General features: G+C 44.1%; 1 protein-coding gene across 7 annotated transcripts in view; it reads left to right on the top strand.

Moving 5' to 3' along the window:
• The window catches only part of AGPAT3 (1-acylglycerol-3-phosphate O-acyltransferase 3), a 92,511-nt gene that overhangs the window by 15,866 nt on the left and 61,083 nt on the right, over nt 1–15,562 (top strand). The gene's annotated exons all lie outside the window — the stretch shown is intronic.

Below are 15,562 nucleotides of genomic sequence, written 5' to 3'. Positions count from 1 at the left end.
CCCTCACAGTGAAAATTGTTTTCTTCATGTTTATATGGAACCTCCTATACTCAAGTTTATATCCCATGTGTCTTGTCATATCATTGGGCATAACTGAGAAGAGCCTGGCACCATCCTTCTGTGTCTCTCCCTTTACATATTTATAAATATTAATGAGGTCACCCCTAATTCTCCTCCAAGCTGAACAGACCCAGCTCCCTCAGCCTTTCCTCATAAGGTAGATGTTTGACTCCCTTCATCATCTTGGTTCCTCTGCACTGAACTCTCTCAAGCAGTTCCCTGTCCTTGAACTGAGGGGCCCAGAACAGGACACAATATTCCAGATGTGGCCTCACCAGGGCAGAGTAGATGGGGAGGAGAACCTCTCTCAACCTACTAACCACCCCCTTCTGACGCACCCCAGATGCCACTGGCCTTCTTGGCCACAAGGACGCATTGTTGGCTCAGGGTCATCCTTCCATCCACCAGCACCCCCAGATCCCTTTCCTCTTCACTGCTCTCCAACAGCTCAGTCCCCAACCTATAGTGGTACTTGGGGTTGTTCCTACTCAGATGCAAGATTACACACTTGCCCTTGTTGTAATTATTGAATTTTTCCCTGCCCAACTCTCCAGTCTGTCCAGGTCCCTCTGAACACATCCTTCTGGGATGTCAGCTACTCCTTCCAGCTTTGTGTCATCAGCAAACTTGCTGAGAAGACACTGTCCCATCATTGAGATCATTGATAAAGATGTTGAACAGGACTGGACCCAGCCCTAATTCTTGGAGGACAACTCATGAGAAATCCTAGCTGTTCCTTCTGATCATAAAAACCGCGGAAAGTGAAATCTCCTCTTACTCACTTGTTTGGGTCAGTAGAACTTGTTGAAGTCTGTGACAGTGTGTGTGCCAGTATTGGCCTTGGTGATCTACAAGACGCTTGAATGTTTGCTTTACCTCTCCACTTTAGAGCTGTTTATGTGACTTTTCCAAATGGTATTTGTAATCTAATCAACATGGGATTGCAGTTTCATCTTGGATTAAAGGATGTCGGATATTGGATTCAGATGTGAGTGGTGGTGTGCACATCAGGGGCTGTGCACACTTGCTGTTCCTCTCTGCACCAGCAATTTTAGCAGTACCTTCCTAATCTTTTGGCATCATAAGGGTGTGTGCAGCTGGACACATCTGGTAGAAGCAGGGTGTGCAAACAGGCAAGCATCTGACCATCCCTCTCTTGTGCCAGTGATGCAGTGGGGGGGTAGCTTCACCTGCGAAAGAGCTCTGGATTAAGAAGCCCACACGAACATGGAGCTGTGCATCCCTTCCGTCCAGAGAACCTGAGCAGTGCAAGGTTAAGCCTTGTGAACAGTGTGAGGTGTAGGCCAAGTCAGGGAGGTTGCTCCTCTGGCTGCCTATGCCTGGAGGCACAGGCCCTGTCTGGGGGGGCTTGTGGTTCCTCTGCTCTAGAGCTGCAGTCCCTGGGTTGGGTCAGCCAGCAGCACTTCTCATGGACCTCTCTGCAGCCCCAAACCTGCCTGCTTAGCAGCTGCAGGCCTTTGGTGCTGTGGATTACCTGTTATCTGGGTAGAGTGGTGCACCCTTACTTCTCAGTTTGCTAAAAGCGGGTTAGGATTTGTTATTTTAAGGTGGTGATGGTGCCAGGGGGCAAGGTGAAACTGAGAACCTGTGAAAACAACAACAACAAAAAGGCTGTAATGCCCCATGATGTCTCTTCTGAAGTGTGTATGAGGTCTTAATCCATTTACTGCTGAATGCACTATACCATACTTGTCAATGTGGAATTTTTTTTCCATGTGCCACTAAATATTTTAATCTTTAATTATTCCTACTGTTTTGTTTTTCAGGAGTACAAAACCCATAATAGCAATCGTTATTTTAAATCCCACATCTGCTTAGGAAATGTTGTCTTTATGTATGAATTTCTGTTTCCCATGAGGATAATAAGGAGACAGCTTTTTCCTCTTATGATATGTGCAAATAAGTGAATGTGATGCATGTAGGAGGGCATCTCAGGATTTTTTTAAGTATTCATTTAGATTCTTAGTAGGGTAACAGGTGGCTTTACTGTTCCATTTTAGCCTCTTATGGCATGTGGGAAATGACAATGAGAGGAAACCTAACCCTGTGCTTAGGCTGACAAAGAGGTGTGAAAACAGGCTTCTGACATGTAGATGCCAGGGACTCTTTCATGGATCTTGAAGGCCTACAGTCTTACTGCAGGACCCAGATCTGTCAAGTTGGGAAAAAAAAAAAAAAAAAAGCAAGTCCAGTTTCTCAGGATTTGACTGTTCATATGTTCATTTCTCTCTCTTTCCTCTTCTCTTCTTTGTGTTCAGAAATTTTATACAGAGAAAGAAAAAAATTAATGAAAATATGGCTTATTTGGACAAAATTTCTTCAAGTCAAATGTTGCATGTTCTTTTTATTTTATTTAAAACTTTAAAAATCATGCTGTGAAAAGCATCTAAAAAGCAGCAGGTAGATTAAAAAGGAATACTCCTTCTTCCACAAGTAATGGAGCTTCCCAGGTGCAGAGCAACTGGAAGCAAGGGGAGGCGTGAACATGAGGAGTAAATCTCTTTGACTGTGCAATTTAACACTGAAAAGCCTTTCTGCATGGGGCATTAGTAAACTGCCAGCTGTTGTCAGTGTTGGGAAATAATTACTCCCCTTTCCTTGAGTCATTCGAGTATATCTGTATATTAGTAATGTTTCTTTTTTCTCTCTTCTCCTGATCCCGCCAGAGTGAACCTTACTTGGGAGCACTTCATGCAGTGTGGGGATCACTGAGAGATGATCCAGAGTAGTATTACATGAGCTGTAATGAGATTTTTTTTAAATCTCCCAGTGGAAGAAGGTGCATGGATTAAAGAAATTTGTTGAAAGCAAAAGGGGATGTACACACCTCACCCCCCCATTTTTACTTTCCTAAATCCTTCTAGGAGACTTATTTTCCTTCAGAATTTTTGTCTAGGACTTTCTGTGTGAATGTATGATGCTACCTGTATTTTCTACATTTTTCCCCCTGATGATAGCATTCAGTTGCAGGAAATAAAAGCTTTTATGCAGCATTTCTCCCTTCAGAAGTCTCTGTTTGTGTATGTGTTGCTGGATGTGTTTTTTACAGCAAAGCTAGGAGTAAACTGGGACCTGATGAGGGAATTGATCCCCCTTTCTGCCTCCCCCTAGCAAGTTACAACCCACACCTAGCCGAGGTGAGAGAAGCATACTGTGCTGCCCTAAATAAACTTTCTTGCTGCCTTCAGAGAGGCTGATTACTTTCGTTGATAGAGCTGTAAGCGAGACAAACCAGCCTGCTTTAAAGCCTCCGTGGCTAATAAATTAATTGGTCAGTACATTTTGATTTGTCCTATACTTTACCACCTCAGCTCCCCTTATCTAAAAAGATCTGAACTTACCCAGTTCTGTGGCAAAACCTTTTAATTTGGTGGTTGTTATTTGATCCTGTAGTTGTTGCTTGAAGAAGCCAGCAGAGAGAGCTCAGCTGGGTAGCCCCTTGCTTCCTCTGCTTTTTGTGTATCGATACCTGGTGGCTTGGTGTCTCCTTTCCTTTTGCATAGATCACGCCTGCACACATCTGATCCCCACCAGACCTGGTGTCCAGGCAAAGTTTCATTGCTGTACCTTGTCAAAAAGCTTGAAACAACAAAGTAGATAAGCAACAGCTGTATAGATGAATGATGGATGATGCAGAGGAATACAGTGGCTTTAAAAGAGCATCTGCTTCCACATGTCACTTGGACCAGGGGTCACTGAGTGTAACGATTTGGCACCTGGAAGACTGTGTGTGTGCCTGCAGCAATATTTCAGGTTTTGCTGTTTTTTTGTTTTTTTGTTTGGTTTTTTTTTTGTTTGACTTTTGTTATGTGGCATCATGTACTGTCTGGAGATCACAAGGCTGGTTGGATTACAGCATGGCAAGGTGGATCTGGGTTCTCCTATACTGGCCACTTTGTGCTTGAAAAACTTGTTCCTGAAATACTCGGTGATCTGAAGAAAGAAACAAAGAATGTTGCCTGCATAGAATTGGTTTATCTTGTTCTATTTCTTTATTCTCCCTCATGTATATTCAAGAAAAAAAAAAAAAAAAAAGTACAGCCTCTTGTATTTGTTCTTTTTAGACTGCTTTTATTCATCCCACTTCATTATCATGCTTTCTTTATTTCCCTCTATATCTGTTTCTATACGTTCTCTTGCTTTCTTTTCGTGCCTCTTTTTCACTCTCCAGCCCCCTTACTGGGGCTTCTTGGGTTTTGGTCCACAGGCCAAAGGTAGAGGCTATATGAAGTAGTTTTAGTCCCAGCAGATGAGGCTTAATCTGCTGTAAAACTTGTTTCCCTGCAGGGACTTAGACTGTGATCAAGTTTGTGGGGTGTTTTTTTGTTTTTTTATTGTTTTATTGTTTTTTTGTTTTTTTAAACTTCTTTAAACAGCTGTCCTTGTTGATTCTTCTGCCAAAGGCTTGTTTTCTGCTGTTTCAGATTGTTTGTGAAGCTTACCCATGCACACTTTTCAATCTGTCCATCTCTGAGCTACTGAGGCAGAACTGGACGTGGAGGAGGTCATAGCAAAACCTCTCTCAGTGGTTTTTCAATGCTCTTAGGAATCTGGTGAGGTACCAGTTGACTGAAAGTTGGCAAGTGTTGTCTCAATCTTCAAGAAGGGCATCAGGGATGACCCTGATAACTACAGGCCTGTTAGTCTCATTTCAGTGCCACTTCAATTCAGTGGAGAAGATTATTCTGGGAGCTATTGAAGAACACCTTAAAACCAACACAGTCAATGGTCCCAGCCACCATGGGTTCATTAGGGGAAGGTCCTGCTTAACTAACTTGATTTCTTTCTTTGACAAGGTAACCCACCTAGCTGACCAAGGAAAGCCAGTTGATGTAATGTTTCTGGATTTCAGAAGGGCCTTTGATACTGTCTCAGTATTCTTCTAAATAAAATGCCCAGCATCCAGCTGGACAAGCACATAATGTGATGGGTGACCAATTGGCTGATGGGTTGAGCTCAAAGGGTCATGGTAAAGGGGTCACATCAGGCTGGCAACCGGACACTAGTGGGGTTCCACAGGCATCCATGTAGGGCCAGTTCTTTTTAATATATTAATAAATGACTTAGTTGCAGGACTTGAAATAGTACTAATTAAGTTTGCAGATGACACTGAGTTAGGGGGAGTGGTCACTCCCAAGGGCAGAGAGGCCCTGCAGAGGGATCTTAGACAGATTAGAGTGTTGGGCAATTGCCCATCGTATGAAGTTTAATAAGGAGAACTGCTGGATCTTGCACCAGGGACATGGTAACCCTGGATATTCATACACCCTGAGGAGCCAGAGGCTGGAGAGCATCCCTGAGGAAAGGGATCTGTGGTTTCTGGTTGACAGCAAGCTGAGCATGAGGCAGCAGTGTGCCCTGGTAGCCAGGAGGGCCAACCAAGTCCTGGGGTGCATCAAGCACAGCACTGCTGGACGGAGGAGGGAGGGGATTGTCCCACTTGACTCTGCATCTTGAGTACTCTGTGCGGTTTTGGACAGCACGGTACAGAAAGGCCATAGACGTACTGGAGAGTGTCCAGAGAAGGGCTATGAGTTTGGTGAAGGGTTTAGAGGGAAAGGCATATGAGGAGTGGCTACAGGCACTTGGTCTGTTCAGCCTGGAGAAGAGACTGGGGAGACCTCATCTCAGCTTACTGCTCTCTCACTTAGGGAAGGAGGAGGAGCAGGAGAGCAACCTCTTCTCTCTGGTGACCAGCGTTAGGACCCAAGGGAATGGTAGAAAGATGTGCTGGGGGAAGTTTAGGTTAGATATAAGGAATAGGTTTTTCACCCAGAGGATGGTTGAGCAGTGGAACAGGCTCCCCAGGGAAGTGGTCACAGCACCGAGCCTGCCTGAGTTCAGGAAGTGTCTGGATGATGCTCTCAGGTACATGGTGTGATTTTTGGGGTGCCCTACACAGGTACAGGAGTTGGACTTGATGATCCTGATGGGTCCCTTCCAACCTGGCAGATTCTATGATTCTCTGATTCTTATGCAGTCCCATCTCCTGTTTGTATTAACCTCTCTCTACTGCAAAGTTCTGTTTGTTTCTTCGGTTTCTCGCTGTGCACCCTGACTACCCCCCTGCATCTTCTGCATCTTTGGCTGTCATTTCTTCTTCTGCCTCTCTTATGTAATTTTTATTACTTGGTTTTTTTCCCCTTACCGTGGATTTTCCCAGCTTCTGATGCTGCACCCATTTGCCTCTTCAGCATTTCCCCAGGACCTAATTTACATCTTTTGGGTGGAGGTACTGATGGGTTTGAAAGCCACTGAGCAAATAGTGGAAGACTTTAATATGGGTATGCTCTTCAGGATGACTCTGGAGGAAGCAATGATCCCAAATCATGGGCCTGCCAGGCTAGGGAATGGAATAAGTGCATAATGTCCTCCCTTTGTGTTGAGTGGCTCAGTGTTTAGAATTAGGAAAGTGAAGTTCCTGCTTTTCTAGGTGTCTGTCAAAACAAAGCTATTGTGAGGAAAGTAGTCCTTTCAGTCACTTGTGAAAAAAATAGTGGAAAAAAAACCCCAACATGATTGGTATGCAAGACTTAGTATTATTAAAATCTTGATAGGTAGGCAAGAGTATAATAGTTACATTTGTCCTTCAACACTAAGGCTGCATTTGCGTTAAGCGTTATGATTTGCAGGGCTTGAAATAAGTCTTGGAAGCTGTTGATTTCTCATTTCACAAAGGTAGCACTGGAAGGTATTTGAAGAGAGCAAGTGGGTTTTTTTCCTCCATCCTTCAGTTTGACAGCTGGGCTAAGACTGTTCTGGGGAAAGCTGTCGCTTGCCTTGAAAAGGTTACTCACATATTCACAGCCGGGAACAGAAAACTCTTTCAGAGCAGGTGTCCAGAGGTGCACCAGGCGGTACCTGCTTGTCTCATGTTATACCTGTTATCACTGAAATCTGGTGAAGGAGTCTCCAGTTGCCAGCAGGAGAAAGAAGTTACAATGAACAATAAATAAGAGGCCCACGGGGAGCACCTGAGGCATCGTATTTCACACAGACTGAAAGCTCTTTTCTGCTGTGCGGAAAAAGAACAAATAACTAAAACTTCAGTGTGCCACTGATGGGACACATGTGAAGCATTAGGGAAAATTAAAAGGTCGGGTTACTTGCAGTTCTTGCTGAAGTTAGATCTTTATCTCTATACCGACAGAATCGAGAGCAGATTTTATTTACTTTTCAAAGAAAGAAGATTGGTCACTCCGGCACAGGAACATAAAACCACTTTTGTTTGTAAAGGATCTAAAATTGCTTGTTAGAATATATTGTGTTGTGTGAAAATCTTTTGGAGCATATCTACAACTGCAATTTTTATTTTTCATTACATGATTCTTTGCCTTTGTACAGCAGTCCTGGGGGTGGGTTGTTACTGTCACCAGAAGTGTTGCAGGTGGAGAAACTGCAGTAGACCCAGAGGCAAACTAATGCTTGGTTGAACAGTTTCGTTCCATAATATTTCTCCATCTCATTAGGGCAGTGTGGAAATAAATGTCATGAAAGCTGAAACTAGCTTGTACTTTTACAATGAGTCTAATTTAACTGGTCGGTCACTTAGCTGTAGAGGGCCAGGATAATGCTGATCAAATCTTTGTAACAAAAAAAACCCTCCAAACAGGTAGCTAACAGTGCTTATTTATCAAATTTCCTCTTATAGGCAAGAGTACATGGCAACTTTATCTTGTGTTATGAATAAAGGATTCAGTCGTGTAGGGTTCTTTAAATAGTGATGGCAAGTTTTTCTACAAAGTACTGATGACATATTTTAGATACGATCTTGTCCCACATAAATCGTCCTGTACAGGCATGTATTTGCATAAAATTATTCATAAAAGTGAAATTATCCAGCATGTGTCCACCCAGTGGCCTTGGCCTACCTCACTTTGAATCAGCACACTTGCACAGCAGCTTGGTTTTGTGAGATTAGCAAGATGTGAGCTCTTCACTTACCTGCTGTTTGGTTTGTCTGTGCTCTGGGATTCACTTTCTAGTGTGTCCATAGGAAGCATCTCTAGGCACACCAGATTTTTGCAAGTGCAGGCTCAAATACTGGTTCCTGAAATTCTTCTGTCTTCGCATTTTTGGGGTTGCTGTCAGACAACAAGGTGGAACAAGGGCATTAGTGCAGCAATGACTCCAGAAATATCTTGGGGTCACTGGTAAAGCTATTAGCCTTGAGCCTTCCCTTTGCCAACTAGGCTTTTTGGTGTGTCATTAGAGAATGAGCCTTAATCTTTTTGTGATTTGGTGGAGCAAGCATTCGTGGCAAGACTTGAGATTGTCTGTGAGGGGAGCGAGAAAGGTGGAAGCCTCATTTAGCAGAAGTGCAGAAACCTCTGCAGTCCCCTTAAAAGTTGGGAAGACTGTTTCTGCAAAATGCAGCAAGTCCATTTGACTGTCTAGTGGCTCTATCTGGGGCTTTGCAATCCTGTTGTAGTCTGGTAATCCTGTAGAAGACACTTGAAGTTCACTTTGCATGTGCATATTATGAAAGATTCCTAAGTGGAGTTAACATTTCACACATTAAGCCAGTGGATCTCAAGTTGCTGCAAAAAACTCCTCAAACTAGTACAGGTTTCATGAGATACAGATGTAGATAGTTGACAAGCTCAATGCTTTTGGATGCACACAGTTGATACTATGCTTGAGAGGACTGCATCAATATGGATTTCCCTTGATTTTTGCCATGGGATAGAGACTCTCTTCTGTCTAGCTGTTACTTGCATGTAACAGAAGCAAAAGCTTTGGTATTTGCTGCTCTGATATTTTGGAGTAGGAAATCCTGTGGATTTCCAAAGGGAATGTGCTTGTTCCTTATTGCTGTAGGATGTGCTTGGCTGGGGATGATGATTTTGGCCAAGAACACTGCACCAAAATGTCTTCCACCTCATGGGCTGCTCCTACATCACATTCAGCAGCTGTTTCCTCAGATTGCTGTCTTCTGCAGTGCTGTCCTCTGCCAATTTTTTCTTCTCTCCCTAAGGAGAATGCACACTGGAGAGCTGATTCATCAGCCCAGTGATAAGCTGTGCTCAAATTAGTCCTTTCCTCAGCCTTCAGAATATTGTCCAAACGTAAACAGGAGTGGATGGTACTAGGGTATTAGCGTACATCTCTGGTCAGGATTTATCCTTGGCTTTTTTGAGGGCCCTGCTATCCCATTTGGAGTCACTTCTGTCTTCTTTTGCAGGCAGCTTCCTAAACTGCTTAGTCTGTTCCCTACTTTGACCTTCCTGTTTTCCTTTGTCCCTTTCTCCCAGTAAGACTGTTCTGTGTTGTCTGCTGCTCAAATCATTAGAGGAGAAGCAAAACTGCCTGATAAAGAGATGATTTATTTTTTCCCCTTTGGTTCTGCAGCTGTTTCTTCCCTCTTTGGGCAGCAAACACTGAAATCCACCAGAGGATTTACATCTAGGCAGTGCTAATGTGTGTGAGAGATCTGTTATCTCAGATTTCAGTGGCTGATAAATGCTTTTGGTTGGGAGGATAGGTCAGCATGTTCATCTAGTGCAGGAGGTGGAAAAGCACAGAAATGAAAAAAAGGTGTTACTGAAAAATTATTCCTCTCCTTAGAAATAGTGATAAAGATTTGGTTGTGTTGTCATCATCGTCACCATCCCTCCTCCCCCTCCATTAAAATATTGTTCCACACCTCCCTCAGTTTTGGAGTGGCCTTATAACCTCCTCATGGGATTTATGTAACCCTCCAGAATTGTGGAGGACAGGAAGGGTCAGGGCAATAGACATCTGTGCATGTCTGTAGTGAGAGACTGGTCATGGTTCAGAGCAAGGCAGTAAGGGGATGTGTTTGGGAAGTGGTGGGTAAATCAGCAACTTAGTGGTGTTACTTGCTGGAATGCCTTGACTGGTGTGGGACATAATCAAACAAATCTGTAAAAATTACAAAAAAATTATCACAAGGACTGGAGTCCTTGTCATTCACCCTGCTCAGCTGTTGGCTTGCCCCCTGACTTATTTTGGACCAAGAAATGCTTTCTTTTAGCAGAATTTGTCTAGCTGTAGAGAGTGCCTCAAACAGCAGTGGTTTCATTGCTTGGCAGGGTGTGTGCCACAATGGAGTCCTACCCTTGCCTTAAACTGAAAAAAAAATAGGCTTCTACAGCTATTTGCCCCGAGTCCATAGGATTCGGATCCTGAGAGACTGATTAGTACTACCTCTCTGATAACCTCTGGGTTTTTCAATGTTGTGTTTGGAGGAGACAGGTAAAATGCACCCATGTGAAATGTTGAGACTCAGGATATTGCTCAAAATGGAAATCAGAGGACTGAATTGTGTATTTTTCTGTCTTTTATCAATTGTTCAAATAAATGGGCTACTCCTTTTTTTTTTTTCCCTAGTAGTTGTGGTGATTATAACCACAGTAACAAAAGTACCTGTTGTAGAGAAAGGAAGATTTAAAAGGTGCCTGTCCATCAGATACCCGAAGCAAAATCTTGTAAAGACAAACAAAAACCCCAAGCAGCAGGAACGAACTGCAGTATGGCACATAATACTCATAATACGTTTTAACAGAAGTAATTTTTTCCCTGCAGTGCCAATGCTGGGCTTTGGCTGAGACTTCAGAGCTGCTTTCTGTGAGATTGTTCTCTGTGGGGCAGAAAATCTCTTTGCCAGGAGAGTTGTGGCTGGCCCTGTCTTTACTAACTGCATGCGTGGTGCAGTAGGAGCGGGCCAGGATCAGATTCCAGATTTACTTGCTTTTTGAATTTGAGTTAATCTGTTCCTTTAGAATCATCATCTTCCTTGTGCATGTGCTGCAGAGCTGTCTGAAAGAAAACTGTCCCACTAACCTCTGCACTTTGAGCTGTTGCTCCAGGAGTGCCAAGCTGTCCTCTGTTTTGCAAGAATGGTGTTAGCACGCCATTGCCCTGTCAGTAGTGACTGTGTAAGCCTCCTGTGGGAAAGAACTTTATTTTTTTTCCTGCTCACCAGATCCCTTCTTGAGATTAGTGATGTCAGGGCAGATTGGTGGTTTTCGCTATGAACTGTTCCAGGAGCACACCCAAAGATCTCACCTTCCTGGATATCCTGTTGTTTGGGGAAGAAGGCGGAAGTAGGAACTTTTTTTGAAGTTGTTCATTTGCTTTTTCTGTGGCCCTGCTGGAGAAACTTGGTCCAGTAGGATGCCATTGTGCTCAGGACATGAAATTACCAGTAACAGGCGCAGAGTTTTCATTTGTGAAGAGTCACAGTGAAGGCTTTCTGCCATCAAATGGTATAGCATCTCTGCTGAGACCAAAGGAACTTTTAGCAGCCCAGACCTTGTGCAAGAGAGTGACTGTCACCTGCAAAGTCTCATGGCCATCAGTTCCTAACACTAGTGGTGAGATGATTTGGGGTAAGCAAGTCCAGTCTGGGTGTAGGTACAAGCAGGGTTTCCAAGGCTGTCTTCCAAACCTTTTGCCTCCATGTAATGGGAGTTATCAACAAAGTAATCTGTGCCTTTGCCCTGTGTGTATCCCCAGGCAGTGTGAGCAGTGTTCATTCCAGATCAGTGCCTGGCCCAGGACCACTGGTAAGTAAACAGTGGGATCAGCCCTTTTTAGTCCTGACAGCTCTGACCTATGGAAGGGTATTTCTGGGCCACAGCCTCATTCATACCTTGCCTTACTAAGGTGAAATGTGGTGTCTGGTTCTGCCTGCACAAATATATCCAGCACCTTCTGAGTTTACAGGTGGGTGCTGTGGATGCTGACGATGTGGGTGAACCTTTCTTGAGGCTGTTGTTTTAGACTCCTACATCTGTTTCAAAAGTTAGAGCAGGCAGTATGAGACTCATTTAGGACACTTATAAAAAGAGGAAAATCACTGTGAGCAGTGGCTGGGAGCAGAGGGAGTGGAATGGGAAAATGATAGTACGTGCTGTGACCTACTAGTGTGTGATCATGTCTGTGCTGAAGAAAAAGCAAGAGATTCCCTATTCTTCATCTACTGATCCTGCCCTCCCTCTTTTTTCATGCCTGTGCATGCACACCTCTGTGCACTGTTCCTGGTGGCAATCAAATCAACCACCCCTTTTTTGTCTCTTTTGATTACTCTTGACAAGACTTTTGATGGGCCTCCAATCCTTTGGGGCTTCCTTGTTGTCCCAGTTTGTGCCTGTGCTTGCTGCCATGTTCCTTTGAGGAGGTCTCATGCAAGAGAGTGATTTGCCATTCAGAGGAAGGGGAGTGGGCTTGAGGGGCAGTGTCTCTTTGGTTTGCTGGGGTGGGGAAGGGAAGGCAGCTTTGAGATGTGTATTATCTGCTGCCATCTCAAGGGAAGAGGTTGGATGGGGAAGGCAGCAGTACCTAGAATTTGTAAGATGAGGATAGCAGAGGAATATAGCAAACCACACAGTGTCCCATATTGCAACTGTGCCTTTGGGGAATTAGGCCAGGATTATTTTTAACATAACATAGACCTCTTCTAGATTTGTGATAACTGAAGCTGTCTTGTCAGCTGTATGGAGCCTGTTGTTGTGATATGTCTTCTTGGCCCAATTTAAGTGCCAACTTAAGTTGGCACTTAATACTTAAGTCCCAACTTAAGTATTTAAGTAGAAGCTCCGTGGACTGGAGGGGATGTGTCAACAATCACCGGGGCTGACAGCCTTCCCCCCTCATTGCTGAACTGCTGCACTTGCTGGTGTCTCTGATTATCAGGTGGGGACTCTGGGTGGAGAGGAAGGACTTGGATGGAGCTGCCACCTTTCCAGGCTCTTTGCCCATCTGGCACCTAGCTGAACCAAAACCCTTTGTTGGGCCTGATGTGAGTCTCTGTGCCTCTCACTCCTCTCTTCTCCCCTCTTAAGTAGCCCCTCAGACCAGGGATGCTACAGGGGGGGTGGCCTTCTAAGGCATACATTGCCCCCCTGCCTGCAGAAACTTCAGGATGAGAAGTTGGGCTGCTATTGGTGAGTAGGGGTTGTGTCTGTCTCTGAGACCTCCTCTACACCAGAGGACCTCATGGAGGAGAGAAGAAAAAACTGGTCCTTGCTGTGTAAATATAAAATCTGTATACTTCACTCCCAAAAACCACATAGATGTGGCACTTCGGGACATGCTGTAGGAGGGAAGATGATGTGGGTTTTTTGTTTAGTTTTATTGTTTTGGGGTTTTTTGTTGTTGAGTTTTTTTGGGTGGGCAGTTGGACTCATTGATCTCAGAGATCTTTTCCAACTGTGATGATTCTGTGATTCTGTAATACAGTGCAGGGCTCTGACTAGTTTGCCCAGGTTTTTAAAGATGGATTTCTGCAGTGTAGTGCAAGCAGCAGCAGGAGATGGAAGGCAGTACAAACTGATAGACCTATTTTGGCTCGTTCTGTAAGGGACAGGTGAAGTTGAGCTCTGAATAGGATATCCTGCCATCTGTGGTAATTACCTCTTTGCTATGGCCAGTGCTATAGTCCAGGAATCTGTCCTGTGACTTGCCCAAATTTGCAGCAGAGGGAGGCAGAGAAGCATGGAGGAAGGAGGGGGAAGGGGAGAGGCAGCAAAAAGGAAGGGAAAAGGGCTCCCTCAGAAATGTTGGTCCCTTGAGACTTTTTTTGCTGTCCTGTGCCAAAAGGAGAGCTAGTTAGGAATATCTGGTGGCCTTTGGAGTCTCATTAGGAACTGCTGTAAATCTGCTCTGTGCCAGACAACAGTCCATTTGGACCAAGGGGCCGTATAGGCCTTTAAGGAGGCAGCCTTTTATACCCTTGATCTTTCTGACATCATCCATCACCACTCCTTTTGGACTTTTAAGTCAGCAGTCTTCCTCTTTGGTTCATTTGCCTCCTCTTGCCACTAGAGAAGCCTTTCCCCCCCCTTTCAGGATTGTGAGTATGGTGATATTGTCTGGTGATTGTGAGCAGTGGTGTTTCCATGTTGTTTCAGGTGCCACTGTCCTTCTGTGCTCATGAAGGGGATTGATTTTTGCCATGGGAAAGGGCATTTGGAAGGAGAACAATATAAAAATAAAGCTGAAAGTAGAGGTGGCATTCAGCAGTAGTGAGGAAGGCAACAGAAGACAGGGCGGGTGAGAAGAAGAAATGGCATGAAGGCAAGAGAGGCCTCAGGGGAGGGCAAAGTGGATGACAACGAATGGAGAGGTGGTGATTAAGATGAAATACAAACGTACATTACTTGCACCAGTGCAAAGGGTGCTACTTCGCCCTTGGTTTAGTGTGAGGTATTGCAGAAATTTGTAACATTTGGAAGAGTCTCTGGAGCATGGTGGAGAGCTTTGCAGAGATGCAGGCTGCTCATTGCTTTGGATACTTGTGTCACCAGCAGGGTTTAGAGTGACACTTTTAAGTGGATCTCTTGATTTGGTTTCATCCAAAGGGAATCTGGCTTGTGCACACCAAAATCATCCTGCTGTCCAAGTTGCAGAAACAATAGGGCATTCCCTTCAAAAGCAGGATTAACAAAAATTGTGGATCAATTAAATTGAGTCTCTGGCTGCCCTTTTGATGCTGGCTGTGGATACAACTCATTGATGTTCCTGCTGGACTTCCTTTGTTGCTTTTTCTAGCTTTTCACAATAGAGGCAGGTGCTGGAGGTCTTGCTGAAGTCTTAATTACTATGAGAGAAGCTATTTTTGTACTTTGTGTGCTCTTGACTCTAGTAGGGCTGTCCTGGGAGTGACCTGCCAAGTTGTTTGTTTGGATGTATATCCTTGTGAGTCTTAGGTTTGTGATCCGTGGTAAGGAACCAGCTCTTATTTGCAGGATGGGTCTATTCAGAGAAACCCAGCAAACAGCTACAGTGCCAAGAAGAGTGTGTGAGGGACCCTGTAACTACAAAAGGGTTACACCTGGCTGCGTATTTGCCTTTCAGTGCACAGGTTCTGTGTGGTCAGTTTGATACCTGAGTATTAACAAAACTCAAACCAGTTTAATTTAGGCATTCAATAATATAGCAGAAGGGAAGACTGACATGCAAAACCTAGTTCATTAATGTTTCTGCACAACATTGACATGCTTTTTCTGGAATTAAATTTTGATCTGGAATGAAATCCATATAGTTCCTGTCTGACATAGTTTTTGGATGTTTCTGTTGCTTTGGGGTAGTTTATGATGATAAACTAATTCTTGATAATAGGGGAGGAGCTGGCAGCACCAAGAGAGCTTCCCTTTTTTGTGAATTTCTTGTGGCTGAGAGGATTCTTGCATTTGAGCAAGTTATTTCCATGTCTTTGGTGTTCTACAGAAGCATAACCTGAAGCCACAGCTGGATGGGAAAATATTTTAATCAGAAGGATAAAAAATCATTCAGAACTATGTAGAAGTTAGGTGAGTTCTCTCAGTTAAAAGCCTTCAGGGCACTTTGTTTCAAAATTGCGTAAAATTAACCTGGCTGCCTTCTGCCTAGCATAGTGCAATAGTGCTGCAGTGCAAAGTCCTTGAAGACAAATATACAAGGGTCAGCCTGAGGCTGAAGTAATTGAAGCACATACCCTTTTTAACTTGGAGAGCCTTTAATTTTTTTAAAATCC

Source organism: Heliangelus exortis, chromosome 1 (genome assembly GCF_036169615.1).
Source record: "Heliangelus exortis chromosome 1, bHelExo1.hap1, whole genome shotgun sequence".
Lineage (NCBI taxonomy): Eukaryota > Metazoa > Chordata > Aves > Apodiformes > Trochilidae > Heliangelus > Heliangelus exortis.
Note: the sequence above shows the minus strand (reverse complement) of the source record. Positions and strands in the feature narration are given on the sequence as shown.